Source organism: Triturus cristatus, chromosome 3_2 (assembly GCF_964204655.1).
Source record: "Triturus cristatus chromosome 3_2, aTriCri1.1, whole genome shotgun sequence".
NCBI lineage: Eukaryota > Metazoa > Chordata > Amphibia > Caudata > Salamandridae > Triturus > Triturus cristatus.
The window spans coordinates 790,439,920-790,464,792 of NC_140584.1; the positions used below are offsets into that span (position 1 = coordinate 790,439,920).

Sequence of the window (24,873 nt, forward strand, 5' to 3'; positions counted from 1 at the left end):
GCACAAAACGTCAAGCCATCAGATATACTTGCTGTATATCAAGCACAAAAAGCATAGACAAAACAATAGCATATGTAATAAGCGGTGACACACAAACACCATGTCATGTACTTTATGCACTGGAAAACTGCAGCCCAAAACCCAATATTTGGGCCTGTTTAATTTGTCAGGTTTAAAATACTTACCCTCCTTTTTGACAGTAGATCACCAGGCAATGGAAATCTGCTGTCAAATATACCGTCTCTCTTCTAACATACAGGACTAGCAAGAACAATTCATGATAGCAATTCGTTCACATTTAGGCATGTAGCCTTAAAAAAATTTTAGAATCTTTTTGTCTGTCTAAGACTTAATGCAACACTTCGTTTTCTGTTAAAGAAGAGCAACTATAGCAGGCATCATTCTATTTTTTTTTTTTAGAGCACCAATGTATCTGCAAAGCATTTAACATGATGTTTGGACTTTCAAAGAAAACCCCTTTGCTATATTTTCCCTTTGGAATTGAGTTCTTTAGTTTTATTGATGCTCTTGTGGAGAAACCAGAAACCCCACCTTCAGAGGCCCGTGTAGCAAGGTCATTCTGCATTCCACAGAGGCAAGGCCCTAATTTAAAAGGTCATAAATGTCAACTCCATTGTTTACGGGAAAACTAAAGATAGCATCTCAGCAGCGTGACCGAGCCAGCCTCTGCAGCTCTCCCAGCTCCCAGCTTCTGCCACTCTGAATTTGTCAAAGCCAGAAGGCCTTCCTAATTCCTCCTAACTTGCAATAATTCACTCTATTTTGAAAAATAATTTCTCCTTTTTAGGCGCTAAAAAAATTATCTCTATTCCCAGATTATTGAACTACATTTACTGTGAATAATTCACGAAACTTAATAACACACATACCACTTTTTAGAATAAATCCTTGTTACAATCCTATGTAATGGTACACATTTCAACAACCTTAAATCAATGAACGTCTCAGTAGGCCCAGCTAAAGTTAGACTGAACTCCAGCAATTGGGACCGCTTTCTGCCCCAGTCCACTGGCACTGCGAATTGCATTCGCAATGAGTTTTGATATTTTCTTCATCATTTAGTCACTTGCCTTTATTCAAGCTCTGTTCGTCGTTTTCATATTAGCATATGAAACTCAGTGCCTCCCGTTAGGTAATTACAATATTTTCACCCCTACTGCTAGAACTTGCAATCTCATCTTTCCCCTCCCACTTACTCAAACCGATACCACATTCCTTTTTATTCCCTTTGTCAATATAACCTTCCTCACGCTACTCTTCATGTCTTTATTACTCCCCTTCATCATCTCTCTTCCCTCCACGGCATTCTATTTTCCCAATTGTTCTTCTCCTTCCTACGCATTACCTAGTTCCTATAACCGTAATTCTACATTTCTCCACCCCTCTATCATTACTGACTTCATCACGTACCTGCTCACAAACATCCTCTTTTTCCCTCATCAAAAAATAATTCTCCATTTCTCTTTCTCTATGTGGGTGCTAACTCCATTAAGGCCGTTTTTTATTAACATCAAATAGTTGCGGGTTGCGACACCATATTTTATTTAATTTCTCCAAGTTTTTAAAAAGGTCTTGTTTTTCATAGCGTGTTCAGTAGTATCGTGACAGACACAGCTAAAGTTAGAACCTTCAACCCTGATATTAAAACAAGCCTTTGTACTGGCACATTGACTCATCGAATCATAAGAAGGCACAACCTGTGAATATATATCAAACCTAAATGTATGTATTTACTGAAGCCTGAGACACCCCAAAAAGTACTCTGAATGAAAGAAAATGCAGTTAAAACAGCGCTTTTACCCAAATTCGACTTTGATTTTTTTTGGCATTAAAAAATGAGTATCCTACAATTTTCTTGCATAATATGCATTACCAGAATGTCCATTACATAACCCATGAGTCAGGCATTGGAAATAACAACTTATACTTTATAAAAATGAGCTTGTTTGCGCCTGCGCCAAGGGAAAATTGTACACACGAATGCTTGCCATTTTAGTGATGCAACACAACTCAAATCAAATTTTAATGCTAGGAGGTCATAGTATGAGTATTAAGCTTTATTAATATCAAAAAACGATTTTGAAAAGCACTTATTTTTTTAAAATAATTTTTCAATTATTAATAATTTTCTTTAAAAAAAATCCCAATTATTCGTCTTTGTGACAATTCCATGTATAAAAAGAAAGCTGCATCTCTTCCCTATCATTTTGGACACATTAACTCACAAGCCTAAGCGCATAAGCCCAATTTGAAACGCGTCACATTTTTGCGCCACTTTCATTTAAAAGGACGGTTCTGCAAAATTCCACCCGTGTTCAACTGGGAAGGTGCTGGCTGAATGAACATTTCTATCAAATATACTGCAGCTGAAAAGTTTGCCTGTGAACATCTAATACAATGCATCTAAGGAAAATGCTGTAAATTTATTTACTTTTGCAAAAATAGATAATTTCGTTTTTGGGGCCTGATTTATACCTATTGAATGTGTTTCTAATTTTATCCTTTAAGCATTTAACGGCAGTTTTGTATATGTGCACAATTGCTCATTCTATAAATTAAAGAGCACCATATAGCTATTTTAGCACATCACATTGTTCATTTCTGGATTTTTCCTAAGTTCTACTTAACATTAATTAACCAACACTTTACTTAACAGACTGGAAACATCAGAAGACCCACAAACACATATTGAGCTCATTTCAGACATAAACAGAAAGGGGTTAAACAGACAATACAGCGCGCTTTAGCCATTTTTCATAAATAGCGCCGTCGCAATTTACTTACAGAAGTTGCACTAATGAAAAAAAAAACACAGACATTTAAACACACAGTTGACTTACAAATCAATACGCATGACAGAAAGAAAGAACAGCTCACAGACTATACTTGAAACAAACCATTTGCAAATACTAGTTGTAGGTCATATTTACAAGCAACGCTTTTCAATAGTGTTCCAAAAGGCTGCATAAACAGCCCCACAGACAGATGCATGTCCAAGAAGTAGTGAGTGCGCTCAATTCACTAGCTTTGCCTAGCAGAACACCACACAAAATCGTTCTGCATATCTTCATTCATGAAACTGCGCAGAACGAAGGATCCTTGTTTTGTATTATGTCATATTTTAATTCCCTGGGGATACAAAATCACCAAGGAAGAAATATGTTTTTAAATTTAACCTATTTAGATATTTCCCACACTATGGTACCTTTCAAAACAAAAAGCAACACATTTTTCCATGTGAGCTTACAAACAGGCATGCCAAAAATACTGCGGAAAACGCAAGTATTATAATCAAAACCAAATGGAGAAATATCTCCTCATTACCTGCCTACACAAATTGCAATTCGCATATCCAAACCTATACAAACCAAAAGCTACATTTCCAAATTTGCTAAGATCAGGCATCTTATAGCTCACTAATCTAGCTTCAAACTTCAAGGGGTTATCTCTACCAATACACTCGCAAATATGCGAGACCCTCGGTTTTGGTAATTGCAATGACCAAATCAGAAACCAAGAAACCAACCCCTCGGCTTTGGTAATTGCGATAACCAAACTAAAGACCCAAAGAACCAAAGGACTGGGAGCGACCCACTTATACTTAATTCTTATTCTTAATAATCAAAAGGTTATCCAAATTCTAATTGTCAAGTTCTACATGACCAAACGTCTTCTATAATACTCACGCCAAAAGGGTTATTTTTCTCACCTTTTGAGTGACATCATGTGGAGGATCAAAATCAGGAAGAGCAGAAATATACCGGGCTACATAATCAAAGAATCTCCAGAATCCCTGTGCACAGAGTACCTTCTTGGTAGAATCCCGTTCTGTCCTCCTCAGTAGATTTCAGTCTCCTGACAAGATCACTCCCACAGAAAGTCACTTCTCTGATGAGGCCGCGCTGGTGGGCGCCAACTGAAGTACTCCAATTTTTGAGACCCCAGAGGTGCTAGGGGTAGCACCCTATGACTTCGAGTACTTCCTGATGTGGTATTATAGAATTCTGCATATCTTGATAATATAACAAAGAACTTGGCAACAGAAGCTGAAATATGAAAAGACATCTTTATTAAACTTCACATAAGTGAGACTACGTCGCACAGAAGCCTTAGCAACTGAATGAGGCAGTCTGCAGAACAGAAACCAGTCTCCTCTTTTATGGAGGATGTTACGCTCTGGGCAACACCGCCCTTCCCTTGCAGTTGGTCATTCAAATGTATACATTGCAAACGAAAAGGCAGAGTCATGATGACCATCCCACATTCCAGTTAAGCCAGCCCGTAATTATTTACCCAGCAAGGCTCAGATCCCACATCAGATATCGATAGGCCCCAATAAACATGAGCATCTCCTGTTTCGGGAAACAAGCCATAAAGCAGGAACAGTCAGGTGTGAAAGAGATTAGCCGGGAGGCTTGTGTAGGATGAAAATACTTTATGGTGTGTCAAGCCCTGATGCTAATCACAGGTGGCCAGAGGACGGGGAACTCGTGAGACCAGTTTGACCTGGGGTGGCGGAGCCAAGCTGCCCAGGTCACAGAAAAGTCAAAGAAAGGCACATGTGCTCTAAAAGGCCCGTTTTCGCTTCATGCTATATAGCCTATGTGAGGGCAACCATAAGATGGCCACCGCTACAAAATGGAACCCACGGAGTCAATGTATAATAACGTATACATAGTGCATTCATAGCTAAAACGTTACACAAAGCACTTGTACATACCGCATTGACCATTCGCGGTTCGCTAATACCGGGATAGACAGGGGTAGGGCCCTGCCTCCTATGCGGTCCCAAATTTTAAAGTACGATATTGCACACTTCTGTCATTGGGCTATATTTGGGCTGCATCAGGGTGATTTTGGGCTACATTTGGGCTCTTTTGTCTCCGGTGGCCATCTTGGGAGATTTATTTGTTATGAAGTTTCCTAATTTCCTCATGTACTGCAGTCTCCTCAGTAGGAAATGCTTTCAGTTTTTTACTTTGATTCCATCATGAAGGTATTCAGATATGTCACACATTTGCCATAAATTCTGAATGTTAGCACTCTAGTTGCTCATTAGATCACTGTAGTAAAGCTACTGTTCACCATGGAAGTCTGCTCCTGGTATTAAAAGTGCATGTTTCAGTCTGCATGTCAGAATTTTTTAATGAAATAGAAGAGGATTTGAGAAGTCACTCAAAATGTGCCCTCATTTTCTTTCTTCAGCATTAATCATAATTTCTATGGCAAAATGAACCCCCTCATTTTGTTCCTTTTTAAATTAAATGTTTTAAGTGTTACCAGTTTATTCCAATCAAGATGGCTTCAGGTGTGTCATACTTTTGTCATAATGAAGACAGTAAGCGCTCTAGTTGTTTTTAAGAACACTCTGGGACATTCTGTCATTGGGCTATACTTGGGCTACATCTGGGTGATATTTGGGCTACATTTGGGCTCTTTTGTCTCTGGTGGCCATCTTGGCAGACTTATTTGTTATGAAGTTTCCTAATTTCCTCATTTACTGCAGTCTCCTCAGTAGGAAATACTTTCAGTTTTTTACTTTGATTCCAAAGGCATTCAGATGTGTCACACATTTGCCATAAATTCAGAATGTTAGCACTCTTTTTGCTCATTAGATCACTGTAGTAAAGCTACTGCTCACCAGGGAAAACTGCTGCTGGTATTGAAAGTGCATGTTTCAGTCTGCATGTCAGAATTTTTTAATGAAATAGAAGAGGATTTGAGAAGTCACTCAAAATGTGCCCTAATTTTTCTTTCTGCAGCACTAATCATACTTTTTATGGAAAAATGAACCCCCTCATTTTGTTCCTTTTTAAATTAAATGTTTTAAGAGTTACCACTTTAATCCAAGCAAGATGGCTTCAGGTGTGCCATACGTTTATCATAAGTAGGACTGTTAGCGCTCTAGTTGTTCTTTGGAACACTCTGGGAAGCTGCAGTAGAACACAAAGGAATCAACTGACAGTCTCTGCCCTTGTTGGATGTACATGTTTTACTGAGAATGTCAGACTTCATTCTCACATGACTGAGAAAGATAATCTGAATTTACAGAAAATAAGCTCTCAGTTTAGCTTATAGATCACCTTCCAAACCTCTGTGGGAAAAGCATGAGAAATTATTTTTCTCTCAATCATGATATCCCAGCAGAAGGCTTTCTCACATGGTGAAATCACCTTAGAACATACCACAATTCCTAAAATGAGTATGGTACCATCAACAAATGATTTATAATGTAACTAAAGTCTTAAAACCTTCTATTAACTGCAATGCTTTTTAATGAGGTGCTATCATGTATATTGGTCCCAAGATGGCTGCTAACACTTCTTGGATGAAGTGCTGACAGCCAATCAGATCTCAGGATGAGATGTGTGGTTAGGCTCCGCCCACATATATATATGATTTTACTTTTGATTCTCTCAGGAACTACTGAACAGATTGACACCAGACCTGCAAAAGGCACATCCCTGACCTGAGGACTACCTCTCTGCCAAATTTCAAGTAATTCTGTTCAGCCGTTCGGGCTGTACCTTGGACTAAAGGTCCCTATGGAAAATTGCATGGGGAAAACGCGTTTTGGGACCCCCCTTTTTTCTCAGCCCCCGCTTGACGAATCCCCCCGAGACTTTCAGGGTAGGAGCGGAGCGGAGCGCCCCACCTATTTTGAAAATTTCGCGAGGATTCGTCAACCGGCGCCAAAGTTATTCCAAATAGAATGTTGCGGATTTCCTATGGAAACACGGTCCTAACTATAACTATCTACTGCCGACCGCCAGTAGATAATATACATGTGTGTATATATATATCTATATGCATGTTTGTGTATAATATATACATATGAATATATATATATATATATACAATCATACACACATATTGACTGAAAAAACACTGTTGAAGCAGTGATGTAACGAAATGTAAGGACCCCCCCCCCCCCTGCAAAATACATGGAGGCACCCCTCTCTGACTCACTTAGGAGCTCTCAGGCCAGGGTACTGTGCTGAAGGTGCCCCATGGAGCCCCCCTGCAGCGTGGGGACTGCGGGGGCCTTTGCTACGCCACTGAGTTGAAGTAAAGTTGTGGTTCTGAATTAAAACAGAAACTCCCTTAAGTTCTCCTAGATATTGTTAGCTTTACAATACATAACTCGTCCTTGGAACTGTGAAACTGATATCATATACTATGATCATGACCTCAACAAAGACTGACGGATCACATAAAAAATTCATAAATAATCTTAGGGGTGACATGATAATTAATGTTATCATTGACAGTATCAAAGAGACCACTATGTATACAGTATAGTTTCCTTGACTGGGTATGTGATGTTATGTGTTAGGATCTTGTGCTGACAGGTGCTTTTACTTATTAGTATGCATTTTGTAACATTGTAAGCATTGCCCTAGAGGTGCAAGTTATGGTGTGCATGGCTCATAAGCACTGGAAGTAAGGGTTTGGCGGTGCTACAGCACCCCCAAAATATCCATGCTGGAGATCAGAAGATGAGTGAGCAATTAAAATGCATATACATTTTGTTTTTATCTTGTCACAAAGGTCACGTCAGGCTCTGTCTTATGACAGATTGCTTCATATTCTTTTAACATGGTAACTGGTGTTACATTTTCTTTCCCTGACAACAAAGTGAGAGGATGTGAACTATGTGACAATCCTTTTAGTTCAAACGTTATTTTATTGGAGAACAAACAATAGAAATATAAGATATGAAGAACAATATGTATACACAAAAATGAGAAGAGAGAAAAAAAAGGAGGAAATAAGTGCATGAAGAAAGAATATCATGCAAACCTGGCTGTGATGAAATGGGAAAACCACAAGATAACAATACAAGCAATAAGATAATGCATGTTTACAAGTCATGTAAAAATGAAATTAACAGAAATATAACAATATGATATTAAGATGAGGAATGTCACGGAGGTCGTTCAACTTCTTTTTGGATAGGAGTTAGGGAAAAAGAGCGATTAGCGTTAGCATCAATAAACGATGTAACTGGTGACCATAAATTCAAACGTTTTATAGCTAGATGGATAGGATGAAACAAAAGCTGTGTCAAGTCTATGATTATAGCAAACAGTATACCACCATGCCTGGAAAGATTATTTAGCCAAATCTTACTGAGTGTGAAAGGAAAGGGTGTAGTATGCTATTTTTTTCTCACAAGGAAGAAAACTTAAACTGTACAAACAAATACTCCAAAATACATCAGCAGTTGAGAAAGTACAACTGAAATACTTTCATTTGTAATTCTGAAGCATGATGGATACAAATATTTCAATAGGATCAAAACCAATCAAGACACTTTCCTTGGTGATGTGCAAAAGATAAATATGAAACCTGATTTCCACACATCATAATTGGTGCTATGTATAGTTTTATCAGCAAAAGTACATGTCTGTGCAAATCAAGTGACCATTTCAATGGAAAGTTTGCTGTCTGTAAATGATAGTGTGCTAACACACCATGCTTTAGATGTTTATTTGCAACAATGCACCACAGCTTCTTAACGCACCATTACCACTCTCCTGCTGAAGCTGTAGCTCATTTTCTACACTTGTTATTTGTGGGACACTTGGAATTTTCATAATCCCTATGACTTCAGTGATATGATGTTGATGGCAGAACCCCCACTCTGAAAATTGTTCCAGCAACACTTGCTTAGCTGGTGTCTGAGTTATGTATTGCGAACCGAACCATAAGTGGAGGATTTCAGTTTTTTTTTAAATTTATTTATTGCCAAATCAAAGTTACTCCTCTCAGTAAAGTTCTAGTTTGATGCCAAGTTTTGTATAATTCGATTCATCATTCTTGGCTGCAGCTTAGACAAATGCTTCCTATGGGAGTTAACATTGAAAATACAACTTTGTTCTCCTTCCTGTTCTGTTTGCCACTACATGGACAAATGTGCACATAACTTGACATGCAGACACTTAGTCACTTGATTGGGAAGTTTTGAGCAGATCCCTCTAAAAACTTCAAAGTTATAATCAAACCAAAACACTGCTTTTCAATGGAAATGTTGTTGCTGCTGCCGACTGTGTAATACAGTGGTTCTCAACCTGTGGTCCGGGGACCCCCAGAGGTCCATGAAGTTTTCTCAGGGGACCCACAACTGCTTAGAAAATTAAATAATATTAAGAGATTTATAATGTGTATATAAATAAAGAAGCACAATGTAGAATAACAAATTTAAAGCATTCAGTAAATGTGAATGAATTTGAAATTGGAGGTTAAAAATTAATTTAGTAGCCTCAGATTAATTTGCGGGAGCAGTTCAAATGCATCAAACAGAATACAGTATGGATGGTAAGTGGCCTCAACTGAATTCAGTAGAGCTCCAACCTTCCCATTAAAAATACAATTTTGATTTTTTTTTAAATATTTGATTATAAATAAATAAAATATTTCATAATTTGTGTATTTGTTTGATGAGTGCTTGTGTCTGTATTTTGTGTGTTTTCTTTTAAGGTTCAAATCATCGAAAATGCTTAGCTTGAGTCCCTGCCTTCTAATAACGACTCAGTGAGGATCACTGCATTCTAATAATGATCCACTGGAGGTCCCCGGGATCCAGTAGCGATTAGGTGAGGGTACAAAGAAGTCAAAAGATTAAGAACCACTTGTGTAATATATTTGTGTATGCGTTGGAATGTACACAGGATTATTTATTCCCATGAGACATAAATAAATGCGCACCCAAAAAATCTTTTTTTGCATTCTGTACTGCCAAAGAGTGATGACAGGAAATCTACCACTGATTGTTATTTGGGGGTACGTAGAAGTTGTACCCACTCCTCATCCTTCTTGAATTATAAATAAAGGTCAGTTTTGCACCCCTGTTACGTATATTTCAGGGAGACAAAAATGCAGGTCTGCACAATTGGAAGCACACTTGTATACATATTTTAAAAAGTTCCTTGTTATTATTCTATGACTGATGTTCAGTAGAGAAGTCTTTTCCTGAAAATGAATAGACTGAAAAAGCTCACAAAGGTTAATACTTAATGCCTGCAAAATGTGTCTTTACTATTATCCACAAATAGATTGTAATTTCTTGTAAAATAACTAGATTGCCTGTTTTATTAGATGGGTCTGGTGGTTCAGTAGACTAATACATCCACTCCAGGGATGTGTGTTTTGAAAAGTTGGTCACAGGTTCAAATCTTGGCAGTTCCATTCACTCTTTTTACTCTTCTGGTATCAATCAAACGAATACTATTGAGTTGGCTAATAACAAATATCTGTTATTCATCATCAATTTGCACCCAGGGGTGAACGTGAATACATGTTTTGTAATATTGTAACTGCAAATTTCTCAGACTGAATCTTTTAGGTTTTTCCATGTCATGTCTTATGCATGTCCACTTGTTATTATTTGAGGGAGTACCCTGACAACTGGGCCTCGTGATAAGAGCCCTGGGACTGGAAATTCTATGCTCCAACTGAACTGTCACTGGCTGAGCTGCTTGCCAGTGGTTGCATGTATTACAGAGCTTCTTAAATAAAACCAGTGACAACACCATTTCTGCATGGAATCTACTTCTTGAAAGCTTACAGGCTGCTTTTTGATGTCAATAAACCTATCATTTTCAACACCAATACTTACAGTGGGCTTTGATTCGACCCATTGCTTGTCATTGGTTGGCTTCCTTGTCAATCTCATTTGCTTTCTTCTTATTCAGTGGCTTGTGTTTGTACTTCCCCTGGATCATACCTTCTTTACTGCTCTTTTGACTGAATGACTTACACTGATTACATTCACTGAACTACTTTTTATGTTTGACTTGATGGCACGGCTGTGTTTTTTTTTGCATATTGTTATCAATTCTTTCAAATAATGATAGAGTAGGCTTTGGCTCCACCTAGAGGAGTATAACTTTCTCAGCTCCTGCTGTTGGCTGTTTAGTGTTTCTTTCCAGGTTCCAGGAGGTGCTCCCATTGGAAAACACGAGTGACTATTTTACATCTGAAATGTACACCCAAGCATCAATCATACTGTTGGTCACACTCAAGTCTTTATCTCCTATTTGCATTATATAAGAAAGCAATTGTTTTTCACTACGTTTTTCCCAGCATTAGCAAAGCCGGCAGGGCAAGTAATAATGTGATGACCAACATTTATGAATGCAAGACAATTAAACCACATTTTCTCTTGCCCCCTTTGCCCTATGCACTGCTCCCCAGTGCACTCTCCATGTTGTTCTCCCTACGACCCCCAGCTCGTCTGTTGCTTTCTCCATCCCCATCCTGCTTTGACTTTTTACATTATTACTACAACTTATTACTGACAACCACTGCAGGCATTTACTAACTTCGCCCATCACTGTTCCACCACATCCTCTTGTGTGTGTATTACATTTTTTTTTAAAGCTTAGTAGAACACCCAAGGGCATATTATCAAAGACGGCGTTAAAAATTATCGCTGGTTTAGTGGCAGAAAACTGCCGCTAAATCTACGATAATGGGCTTGATAATATGCCCTTGAGAATTCCAATAGAAGTCCATGTTCTAGTGTGAACATGGGCTTCTATTGAAATTCTCCAGGGCATATTATCAAGCCCATTATCATCGCTTTAGCGGCAGAAAACCGGCGATAATTTTAACGTCGTCCTTGATAATATGCCACCCAGTTCCTGCAAACTGCTACTTAGCTGTTCGTTCTAGTTTTTGTTTAAAGTTATCCTTCCATGCTGAGTGTCTGCCATCTTGGAACGGTAATTAGAAAAAAAAGAAAAATCAAAATGACATATGCATGGCTACACTTGCGGATGTGTGGTGACACTGGAGCTGAGCACTGTCTCGACGCATGTGTGCATGTGTGGGGAAGTGTAGTCGTGCTGTGTTTTTTTTTTCTTTTTGCCAATGCTGACGACAATCTGCAAAAAGAATCGGCAAAGCCAAAATGCGCTACATATTGTCTTTGCAAATCAAGTCTGCAAGTGTTGCCATCTTGCTGTTCTCCATATTCATATTTGAACAGCACTTACTTCTTCAGTCCTTGAAGGCACATGTGAGTCCCACACAGATACGGGGTTTCAAATCACATTCCGTGTGTTGCAAAGAATTACAAAGCCTTCAGGAAGCCGGTCTTCATTTGTAACAGTTGCAGGGCAGGCTGCCATTGGAGGCATCCCTTCTAGGAGTAATTGGAAGTCATGAGAGACATTGAGCGGAGGACCGTCTCCAGGGGAAGGCTCTCACCGAGTGAATGGTGCTGGTACAGTACTCACATGACACATGTCTCACCATCGTAGGTGCCCCTTATGTTGCACACATTTCATCTTCCCTGCCAAGAACCCAGCGGGCAGATTGCACCCAGCAAAAGGATTTAATGTGCTGCAGGCAGGGACATCTTTAAGGAATTGGGGGCCCTGGGCCAAACGTATTTTGGAGGCCCCTGTTTGGAACAGCTTTGAATTTATGATCTAATTTCAGCTTTTTCACGTTGTCTGTGGCTGAGTCCCTGACACTGCGAGGCACGCTAGTCCACATTGTAAACGGGTTTCCATGAAATATTCAGGGATAGTGATGTGTGTTTTCAATATTGTAATATAGCAGCAGCTCACTAATATTACTGCAAATAATCTCTGTGAGCCTCTGCCCTTTCTTAAATGTGGGGTTCTGTTTCGATCTAAAAGGAACTTGTTTAATGAATCAACATCCATGGTGTTGAAAAACATAAACACAACATTTCTCTGCATAATATCTGCAAAAGACTCACACACATCACCCGTATTAAAAGTAGACTAAAAGAAAGTGTTACTTAAAACAACCTAACTTTAAGAATCACTCGGGGTCATCAGGACAGGACTGTCTGGAGAACAGAGCCGGATCTATCGGGCCCCCTGAAAGGCTGGGGCCCTGGGCCAGAGCCCACTATGCCCATGCCTTAGAACGCCTCTAGCTGTGGGTCTCATGGTACTCACACGTGTGCATAGAGAGAATGAACACACGTGAGCTGCAAGTGTGAAGCATCAGGCTCGGCAGCCGCTTGCTGCACGACTAGACAAGCTTGAAAACAGGAACCAAAAGGCAAAAAATACAAATCCGAAGCAACTTGGGTCGTTCTAGTCCTCTCAGCAGGTTCCCAGATAGTCGCATGGCCCCCCAACATCTAATGCCAAACACATTGCGCTTCATTTCTGGTATTTCCTGGCGGACAGGGAGACCCTTGTCAGCCTTCAGTGAAACGCTTACGAGACAAAAATGGACGTTGAAATGTTTCTTAAAATGTAGGTGAACGATCAAAACCAACCCAAATCGATATTAAGTGGAGGGCTCATTTCCTCGCAGTTGAGTCTGGTAATTGCACATCTTTCTTCGCTTTACCAGCTCGTGAAGCCCTGGTGTAAGTGCCCCACTCCAAGGCATCCCCCCTCCCTTGAATCCAGATGCGGCTCCTGCAGTTCTCTTTGAGTGATGAGTAAGCAAGGCCTGGAAATGCCTCGATTTGATTTATTGGGCGAACTGAGCATTCACCGATTAGCTGTTGCCTTTGAAAGGGTCCAGGCCAAACCAAATGCGTTTCATAAATGCAATCCGGGTCATTATCCCGCATGTTGTGGGTGCTCTCCTGTCCAGGTAATGTGCCCTGCCCTCGGGGTTGGTTTCTCTGCAGGAAGCACACATTCGAGTTTATAGAGTCTGTGGGGACGGTTATGCAGAATTTTCTTACTAATACATTTCTTGAGATTTAAAGGGACTTTCTGATGAAAGATGTCCCAGCACATATCAAAATGTAGCATACATAATGAAACGAAGCAGCATTCTAGAATGAGTATTGTCGGTGACAGAGCTGAATAAAGAGAACTAAGTTTTTCTATACCCCAGATAGCTACTTTAAACACATTCGTTTTTTTGAGTTTTATATAGCGCAAACTCGACCCCAAGCCATCAGAGCGCTCTGCTTGAACACCAGGGGCCAGATGTACGACCCGTTTTTGCATGTACAAACAGGTATGCAAACCATTTTGCGCATGCAAAAGCATAATGGGTCATGTACAAAGCCAATTTAGCAAGTCACAATTTTGTTGGCGTTTCCTTCCAAATAGCGAGTCTCAGAACCATGTACTAATGTTTTGCACCCGCAATTGCAGTCGCAAAACACTTGCAATTACCACCTACTTCAAGTAATACATTCACAAAGGGACCCATTCCCCTTGGTAAATGCATGCAAAATTATTTTTTAAGGGCAGGCAGTGGCCCTAGGGACCACTGCCTGCCCTTAAAAAATGAAACGAAAATGTTTCATTTTTTTTGTTTAAATGCATCCTGTTTTCCCTTAAGGAAAACGGGTTGCATTTTTTAAAAAACTCCTTTATTTAAAAGCAGTCCCAGACATGGTGATCTGCTGAACCCAGCACGCCACCCTCCCTGGGAGGGCTGGCATTCCCAATGGGTTTGCAAATTGCGAGAGGCTCAGTCATATTAATGAGACTCGCAATTTGCGACCCCATTGGGAATCGCAAACAGTGTTAAAATCACTTTTGTACATTTCATTTAGCGCCTCGCAATTTGTCGCAATTTGCAAGGCGCTAAATGAAATGGTCGTACATCTGGCCCCAGGTGTGTTACAGATGAACTCATTCATTTTGTTGGGCAGAGGGAGATTAAGTGATTTGGCCAGAATCACAGGATGCTAAGAGTCCCTCCCGAGACTGGAGCCCAGTTCCCCAGCTTGAAGATCAAGCCCTTAGGCTAGGGGACGATTCACACTCAGGCTGTTCAACTCCATATACTAGAAATTGGCTAAATCATCCTAAAGGGCAGCTGCTATATAATATGCTGAATCTGTTCCACCTACCTAATGCATCCAAAAATGGGCCTTCGATTTGGGACATTTGCAACAATTTCCAGAGACTTTGTGTAATTGCATCAATATATTGTTAAAACTGCAAGGTGAGGAATCAAACCTCACCTTGCAGAGTAAGGCCTCCAACCCTCGGTCTAGGTCAACTCTCTCCCTGCAGCTCTGCTGTGCCGTCTCTGGCCTCCAGACCCTGACCTACCCCTTGGGAGGTTCGAGGCTGCTGCCCGCTCCTGCGCCTGCTGCCCGCTCCAACTGGAACCAGACTGCCTGCAACCACCGTAACCTTTCTCAGCCATTTTTTTCTGAATTTTTCCCTGTTGTGCCACTGTTATTGTGCCCATCTGTGTTTTGCTCTAATTTCACCATTCTTTTAATTTTCTCATGCCTGCCTGTTCCTTTTGCCTTTCGCCGCTGCTGCCCCTGTGGCCCCTCCCCCTGGAATTCCCCCCCCCCTGGAATTCCCTTCCGGAATTCCCCTGCTCCTACCTCCCAGCCTCTCCTCACTCCCACATCCCCTACTTAATGGCAGCCGCTGCGCGGTCGCGCAGCGGACGCGCGCTGCAGGCATGCCGACGGCACGCCGAAGGCTCACCAAAGGCAAGCCTGTCTGCGCCTTTCCACGACCCGACCGCGGCCAGTGCAAGGAACCCTGGACCTCCCACTACCCATCGCTATGACACCACCACCCTCCTCGCACTCAACCCTGGAAGACTTAGAGAATGCCAACAGGCCTCACCGAACACAACACACGGCCAGTTCTCGTGCTCCACTGCCACCAGACCCTCACCGCCACCCCGGCCATCAACACCACCGACACCAGCACCTGAGACATCCTAAAATGCACCCTCCTCAACGTACGCTCCGTACACAAACACGCCATGGAAATCTGGAACCTACTCAACTCTCTCTCGCCCAACATCGCCTTCTTCCTGGACCAACGCATCCTCCGCCCTCGACATCAGCACCGCCATCCCAGATGTATACAAGATCCAGAGGAAAGACCGCCCCGAACACCGAGGAGGGGGCCTCACCATCGCCCACAAGAGCACCCTCCACCTCGCCACCTCCAGCGAAACCTTCCCCTCTGCCGAACACCTGCACTTCCAGATCCAGACCACCCCCAAAGCCACACTCCGAGGAACCCTTGTCTACAGACCCTCCAGCCCCGAACACCCTTTGCCACCACCATTACTGACTTCATCGCACCCCACGCCATCGCCTCAACAAACTACATACTCATTGGAGGGCTGAACTTCCACCTCGACAACCCTAGCAACCCCAACTCCACTATCCTTTGTGAGAACCTCACCAGCATCGGACTTAAACAACTCGTCAACACACTGACCCACAGAGCAGGACACACCCTCGACCCCATCTTCGTGGCAGGAAACAGCATCCAATTCAGCCACACAATGCAGCCGCAATGGACCGACCACCACTGCGTACTCTTCGCCACCAACACACCCAAGGCACCCAAACCAGCCCCACGCCCACCACAAAGGAACTGGAGCAAGGTTACCGATGAGAAACTTAACTCCACCTGTGGAAATTTAGTTCGTATCTGAACATTATCTGCGCCATCTTGTCTCTCCCCAAGCGCCACATGCAGAAAACACGCGACGGCCATTTTAGGCACCATGGTCTCATTGCCGATCGCCAGCTCATCCCTCAGGCGCTGCAAACATCCCCCGCGCGCCGGCCACCCCACCCTCTCTGTCATACATGGGCCATAAACCCTCTCCTTCTGCGCGACCCTGCCATGGAACCACATCCCGCGCCTGACCAACACCTCCTTTCATCCCATACATGGTCATACATCCTTTTGATAACCCCCTTCCTCTGCGCCCGATTGTCCGAACCGATCCCAGGCCATCACCTAGCCCTGCGGATGCAGTTTATTGCCCCTACTGTAAGGGAAACACCTCACATCAAAGGGATTACAGTAGATCAAGGCTCCCACCCCCTGAGACCCGACCAGTCGCACACACCCCCGGGAATTGGCGGAATGTCCAGCTGTGTGATAGCCATCTCCTACTGTGGGTGGGGACTTCCACTGTAGTTATGTGTGGGAGCGGATCCGAGCCGGGGATTCCGAGGATGTTCTTTCATGTATCAAAGCAATCTCAAGAATGTGCCATGTACAATAAACCGGTAATAAAGTAAAAAATGTGTGTATAAGAGACCAGGTCTCAGAGATGCAGGCAGAGCACCTCGAGATGATACCTTGCTGTCCGATCTGATGTGTTCACCTCCGACGGAATAAAACTTTGTTTCCTGCCTTCCAGTCTCCGGCGCCTGCCTCTTTTGTTGGTTAATCATCGAATGGTATAAGAGGCGATTACCGCCGGGCAATACTTGAAAGGTTATCGACTGAAACTGCCGCTACCATTTAACACACCCTCACCCGAGACAACCACACCTGGGCACCCTAACCAAATGACGCAGCCAGAGAACTCCACACCTGGATTACGACTGCGCAGACTAGCTCGCCCCGCTACACAACCCCAACAGACAACGCCCCAAGAAAGCCGCCTGGTTCACTACAGCTCGCCAAGAAGCCAGACGCACCTGCAGACGCCTGGAGAAGAACTGGAGAAACACCAAGACAACCGAAAACCACACTACCTACAAGGACACCATGACGGACTACCACAACCAGATCAGAGCCAACAAGAGGAACTTCATCCACAACAAACTCCTGACCAACTCCAAGGAACTTTTCAGTGTCATTCAAGAATTCACCAACCCACGCAGCGAAGCCACAGACATCACTCCATCCCAAGACCTCTGCGACAAGCTTGGAACCTATTTCCACCTCAAGATCAAAAACCTCTACGACAACTTCATCGACCATCCACCAGGTGCAACAGACGGCCCCCCGCCCCCCAGAAACACCAGTCAGCCCACTATCTCCAACTGTACACCGATCACAGCCGAAGACAAGACACCGCCTCGACCATGAAAATTATCCACTCGGGGCCCCCATCGACCCCTACCCCCCTCACATCTACAACAGACCAGCAGCCGCCATCGCACCCGAACTACAGCACAACATCAACACCACCTTCAAATCAGGCACCTTCCCAAATGACTGGAAGCGCGCAGAAGTCAGGTCTCTGCTCAAGAAGCTCACAGCTGACCCCACCGAGCTCAAGAACTATCGGCCCATCTCGCTTCTCCCCTTCGCAGCCAAAGTTTAGAGAAAACAGTCAACAGGAAACTGACACGATTCATTGAAGAGAATGCTGTCCTCGACACGGCCCAATCCGGATTCCGAAGCAACCACAGTGCAGAGACCGCCCTACTCGCCGCCACAGATGACTTCCACACCATCCTGGACCAAGGCCACTCCACAGCCCTCATCCTACTCGACCTATCAGCGGCCTTTGACACCATCTCCCACCACACACTAGTCGCCAGACTACACGACACAGGCATACAAGGAACAGCCCTGGACTGTATCCGATCATTCCTCACTGGAAGAAGCCAAAGGATCAGATTCCCACGCTTCCTCTCCGACGCCACGAAAATCACCTGTGGAGTCCCACAGGGTTCATTCCTGAGCCCCACCCTCTTCAACATCTACATGGCCCCCCTCGCAGCCATCGTCCAACAACACGGCCTCAACATCGTATCCTACGCTGACGACACCCAGTTCACGGGTGAGTAGCTCGCTTACAATTTCCTGATTGATTGATTGAATCAAACAACTTGATTTGTTACCCTAGCTTTGACCCTTTACTAAAATTGAGTGAAGCTGGGAAAAACCCATTACCCCCCTATGCCCAATTGCCTTACCTATCCAAAAATGTAATCACACAGAACAAGAGTGCACACTTGTATGAAGATGCATTATAAAAATAAAACTGTTTACACATTTTTGTTCTATGGAGATTTGTTTGTATTAGTTTCCTCCAAGAGAGTTATTTGTGTTACATTTTGTACTGTTGGACACATTTAGATAGCGTTCAAAAACGGCAAAGCTGCCTTTTAAAATGTGACTTTAGCTATGGCTGGCTCTAGAGCAGAAGTATGTCCTTCATGCTGCCACTGGTACACAGGCATAGAAAGAACAGGCCCTATCTGCAAAAACAAGCATTGGCAAAGCCAATAGGCCACGCTTATGCAGAGCTATTGGGTTTGCCAATATGTTTTAGCCATGTTGTACACCAGTGTTGTGGAGGAGAGTGGAGTGTTATGGGATGGGGTAGAGAGTTGTGGAGTTTCAAGTGTATTTTATTTTGCATAGTACTAAAAACCATTGCAATGTTACAAAACTATCATGATAAAAAGTCATTGTTATTCACCAATAAGACCATTGGTACACATGATAAAACTGCAGTGTAGTGCTTACATAGCTACAAAATGACTGATAAAAACATTCAATATGTACCATTGATATAGTAAATTCAGGAGTCCTGAAAATGTGCAATAAAGAACTATGTGGCTATAATGATATTGGTTAATGTAGCCCACAGTGTACACCATTTGTATATGCCAATAGACCGGGCAGCCACATGGCGAAGTGCAAAAAGTACATATATGTCAGGAGGAGGAGGCTCCTAGTGTTTGTAAGGTAAACGCTCGTTTTTGAGTTATAGCGATTAAGTTTAAAAAGACAGCATCCGGTTGGCGAGTCGAGTTCTTCTTCATCCGCCTATTGCTAAAGTTGCTGGTGTAAGTTGTGGTATTATGAATGTTTTGTTCCGCCAGTGTGAGGAATTTGACCACTTTGCAATTCAGTTGTATGTCCCCCAGATCGAAACATGCAAGCACCGCTTGCCTCCTAGTGCGGGTTCCTATCTGCTTGAGAGCCGTGGAGTGGCATAGAGTGGTGTAGACTTGAGTGGCATAGAGTGCTGTGAAATGTCATTGAGGGAGTAGAGTGTTGTAGAGTGACGTAGAGCAGAGTGGATTTGCATAGAGGGTTTTGCATAGAGTGGCGCAGAGTAGAGTGGAATGGTCCAGGGTAGAATGCAGTTGCATAGAGTAGAGTGATGCAGAGTAAAGTGGCATAGAGTGTAGTAGCATAGAGTGCATTGGCATAGAGTAGAGTGCTGTAGAGTGCAGTGACGTAGAGTCCAGTCGCATAGAGTGCAGTGGTATAGAGTAGAGTGGCATAGAGGTCAGTGGCAGAGAGTGCAGTGTTGCAGAGTAGACTGTCGTAGAGTGAAGTGCTGTATAGTAGAGTGGCGTAGAGTGCATTGGTGAAGAGTGCAGTGGTGTAGAGTGGTGCAGAGTAGAGTGGCATAGAGAGCATTGGCATGGAGTGCAGTGGTGTAGAGTTCAGTGGCATAGAGTGTTGCAGAGTAGAGTATAGTGGCATAGAGTGCAGTGGTATAGAGTACATTGGTTTTTAGTAAAGTGGTGTAGAGTGCAATGGCATAGAGTATAGTGGTTAGAGTAGAGTGCAGTGGCATAGGGTTGAGTGGTGCAGAGTGGAGTAGAATGGCACATGGTGGAGTGTTGCAATGTAGTGGAGTAGATGCAGTGGTGTAGAGTGGAGTGATGCAGAGTGCAATGGTGTAGAGAACATTGTTTCAGAGTAGAGTGAAGTGGCATAGAGTATAGTGTGCATGGTGGAGCAGACTAGTGCAGGGTAGAATGCAGTGGCATAGTGTACAGTGACATAGCGTGCGATGGCATAGAGTAGATTGTTTCAGAGTAGCGTGGCACAGAGGTAGAATGCAGTGGCATAGAGCTGTCGCATAGAGTGCATTAAGGTAGAGTGGAGTGGTGCAGAGTAGAGTCGAGTGGTCTAGACTGGAGTGTTGTAGAGTGCAGTGGTGAAGAGTGCAATGGAGCATAGTGGACTGGATAGAGTGCATTGGCATAGAGTAGAGTAGCGCAGAGTATAGAGGCGTATAGTGAGGGGATGTAGAGTGCAGTGTCATAGAGTGCAGAGGTGCACAGTAGATTAGAGTGGCGTAGAGTGGATTGGTGTAAAGTGTGTTGGCGTAGAGTGCAGTAGCACAAAGTACATTGGCAGAGAGTGGTGTAGAGTAGAGTGGTGCATAGTTGAGTGCAGTGGCATATAGTGCAGTGGTACATAGTAGAGTGGCACAGAGTGGAGCGGCATAGATTTCAGTGGCAGAGAGTGCAGTGTTGCAAAGTAGAGTGTTGTAGAATGCACTGGTGTAGAGTAGAGTGGTGTAGAGTGCATTGGCGTAGAGTGACATGGTGTAGAGTGCAGTGGCACAAAGTTCATAGAGTTCAGTGGCAGAGAGTGCAGCTTTGCAGAGTAGACTATTGTAGAGTGCAATGGTGTATTTAGAGTGCCATAGAGTGCAGTAGCGTAGAGTAGGCCTTCCCTTGTGACTTCCTTGATTTTGGGAAGCACCACCTGCACCAGTCAGACTGATCATGTTTACTCCAAAACACATCCATTCAGGTGGGTTACCCTTCTAAGGCACTGAATACAAGAATGTTGGAATTGGGTGAGGTATTAACATACCCAGTAAATACCGGTATTCCTATAGGAATTTAGCATCCTGCTGGTAATCAGTGCACCCTTAATTCAGACACCTTGGATAATCTTGGCTTCATGTATCAGGTAAGAACATACTCATAGACTGAATCTTATGTTCCAGGGGAACACAAAGCAACGCCTCTCATGATGCAACATTTCCTCTTAAAGTTTAACTTTGCTGTCAAACTGGGTATCAGAAACATACATGTAAAGAGCCCTAAGACTTGGTAAATGCGATTATAAAAATGGTTAAATAGTAATAAATAACACCACCAGTGCTGCAACATTCTTAGGCTAATTTGAAAACCTAATTACTTTTTCCCTGTCCTCCCGGCACAAGCATTGTCTTCCTGTGAACACTATGATAGGTTCATCAGACATCCTCATGACGCTGGACAGGTGTATATCCAGAGAGCTGGCCATCATTACCTGGGCGAACAAGTGTTTGACCTGTGAAGGAGCACTGCAAACATGCTTGAAAAGACATAGACCACACAGCCTGTTGCGTTTATAGCATGGACTGCCAACGTTAGGAGACACCTCACTCCAGGTAATTAGACACTACCTCCAGTCCTGAACTTTTAACATCCAAATCCTTGATTTCAGGTGTTAGTATAATTCGGTGTAAGCCAAATAAGACAGTCTACAACACCCAGAAAGCTTTGGGCTATCACACAAAAGTTCAGGATTGGAAATGGTTTCCATATTTACCTGGAGGGAGGAGATTGTAGCAAAGTTCACTTTTTAGGGCAAAACAGACTTTTTTCCACACCAAAGTCTTTGAAGCTGTAAATAACAGGTGTTATGATGCCCTAATTTCATAATAATTTATCAGCATCAGAAGGATGAATAGCTGGGCTGGCTCCACATTTAGTCAAGCTTGTGATACATAACACATATAATCAAAGGCGAAAATATTGAAGATTTTGACTTCACCACTCAAGAACCAGAATACCAATATGCATCATGAAGTGTTCTCCTTTAAGGAACCAGAATTTCCTGGCAGGGGAGAATATAATTGGCAACATGATTTAGCAGAAAAATAAAATGCATTACCATGTTTTATTAAGAGGCATTGCATGCTTAAATAGAGCAGTAAGAACCTTAACTATAGATCATTAATAAGACTACATGTAACATTTTGTGGTCAGTTTTGGTTTCCAGAATATTAAGTGGCACCAGTAATTAGTGTTATGGAGGGTGGGTGTATGGGAAGAGTCATGCAGTCCCAAATGTGCAAAATAACTCTTAGGTTTATGGTAGAAATGGGGTTTCTGGTAGGCAGAGGTATGCACCCTGTCCAAGCAGAAACCACATTCCTAGTTAGGGTAAGTCACAACACACCCTAAATTATCCTGTGCTCACTCACTGGTAGCTTGGCACAGAGCAGTCAGGCTTAATGTAAGAGGCAATGTGTAAAGTATTTGTGCAACACTTCAAACAATAACCCTGTGAAAACACAACAACAAGATTCCACACCAGATTAGAGAAATAGAGCTTAATTTTATAAACAAAACAAGACCAAAATTACAAAAATCCAATCAAGTAGAAGTCAAGATATGAATTTGAAATGAATACGTGCTTAGAAGTAATAAGCGCTTAAAATGAGTTATCTGATCCCAGGGGAAAGTCGAACGTTCAGGCTGACTGTGAAAGAGTGCGGGCCAGATACAGGACCCACTTAGCACCTCGAAATAGCAGTACCTCGATCTGGGCTTGCGTCGACATCGAAGAAGTTGTGAGGTGCTGCGGAAGTGATGCGTCAGTGTCGGGCCACATAGTGGGCAAGATGAGTCAGGATTCTCCACGCCATGGTGGCAGTGTGTCCGTTCTAAGTGTGAAGCACATTTCCGAAGGCGAGGCACGGCTGCTGCTACCGCAGCAGGTGATGAGTCGATTCCAAAGGCGGTGTACTGGTTCCAAGTGCCATGAGCCTGCACCGTTCCACGCTTCAACAAGGATGCACCAGTTCCAACCCATGCAAAGGTTAAGATGTGCCAGTTCTGATGATGTTCTGGTTGAACCCACTTCCAAGGGTCCAGGGCTGCTACCAGTTGGCAGGGTAAGACTTGCAGCAAGGAAAGTCGAGGTGCTGTAGCAGGATACGTTGAAGTCTTTGATGTTCCTAAGACTTAGGACAGGAGGCAAGCCAGCAAGCACTTGGAGTCTCTCTAGATTCAAGTGATGCAGGTCCAGTCCTGCTCACCCAGGCAGGAAAACAACAGGCAGCAGGGCAGCTCAGCAAGACAAGAGTCCCACAAAGCAGCAGTCCCCCAGAGTGGTAGTCCTTTAGCAGCATAGCAGTTCTTCTTCCTGGCAGAGTCTTCACAGATCCAGAAGTGTTCTGAAGTCATGGTGTCAGAGGTCCAGTACTTATACCCAGTTGTGCCTTAGAATCGGGGAGACATCAAAGAAAGCTTTGAAGTGTGCAGAGGTCCTCCCTTCCTGCCCTGGCTCAGACTCACTCCAGCAGGGTATGCTGCCCTTTGTGTGTGGACAGAACACAGCCTATTCAGGTATAAGTGTGAGGCTCTGCCCAGCTCCTCCCTTTCATTACCCAGAGTGGCCCATCAGACACACCTAAGCTTCCTTTGTGTGTTGCTGTCTAGAGGGAATACACAAAAGCCCAGGTGTCCTCCAGCCCAGACTGAACAGAGATAGAAAGCATGCACAAAATTGCTAAAGTAAGTAATTGCCAACTTTCTAAATGCAGCATTTGATAAACTGTAGCTCAAAATACAAATTCATCATAAGTTGTGATTTTAAATTGTGAGTCCATTGACACCAAATGTGAAAAGTCTATCTCCTCACAATTGGGAATTACACTTAAAAGATGTAATAAGGTAATGCCAATTTTGTCCTATGGGAGTTTTTCACTAGCAAGACATGTAAAACTTAAAAGTACATGTCCTGCCTTTTATTTTTGAATTCGTTTTATTATTGCCATGGTAGTATAGCAAGGCTTTGTATTGTACGACTCGGCGTCAACATTCGGCCTGGTCGGCTATGATACAACATTTATTACAGTAAGATGTAACAAAAGTCCCCAGCTCCCTTCCCTCCCTAGCCCTCCACCCTCGGGTGCCTGCATATCCTCTGTTCTTAATCTTTCTTGTTAACCTTCATTGCCTCATTGGTCTTTCGGTGTGTCTATTGGGTGGGGGACTTCTGTTAGTCTTAATAGTCTAAGATAGCAGGGTCAGGTAAGCTCGGTGAATTCTTGTGATAAGAGTGTTATAAATGGGTGTCAAATCTCCCGGTAAGTCTCTCTCTGACGTGAGAGTTGAGGAGAGGTGCTCCATACTCAGTAGGCCTCATATCTGGTGTAGCCAGATGAGTCTTGTCAGGATTCTATCAGTGACCCATAGCGTTAGTATAGCTTGATGTGCTGCTATAAGTGCTAGGGTTATATATCTACCTCTTCTTGATGTCAGTGGGTAAGTGAGTGGATTGGGAGGCCTAGAATTATTTATGAAGGGAATCTGGGGAGCTGGGTCGTGAAATGTGTATCTCTCTCGGTTAGGATTTCCTCTCAAAAGTGTACCAGTTTTGGGCAGTT

The 24,873-nt window shown here is 43.1% G+C and overlaps 1 protein-coding gene across 14 annotated transcripts in view; it reads left to right on the forward strand.

Moving 5' to 3' along the window:
* The window catches only part of LOC146858146 (uncharacterized), a 289,171-nt gene that overhangs the window by 163,129 nt on the left and 101,169 nt on the right, over positions 1 to 24,873 (forward strand). For 5 of the 14 annotated variants that reach the window (XM_085648902.1, XM_085648905.1, XM_085648906.1 and 2 more), the window contains one exon: positions 9,505 to 9,620. The exons of the other annotated variants lie outside the window; for them this stretch is intronic. The gene's annotated coding sequence lies outside the window, so the exon portion shown is untranslated. The remainder of the gene's footprint in view (positions 1 to 9,504; positions 9,621 to 24,873) is intronic. 14 annotated transcript variants of the gene reach the window in all.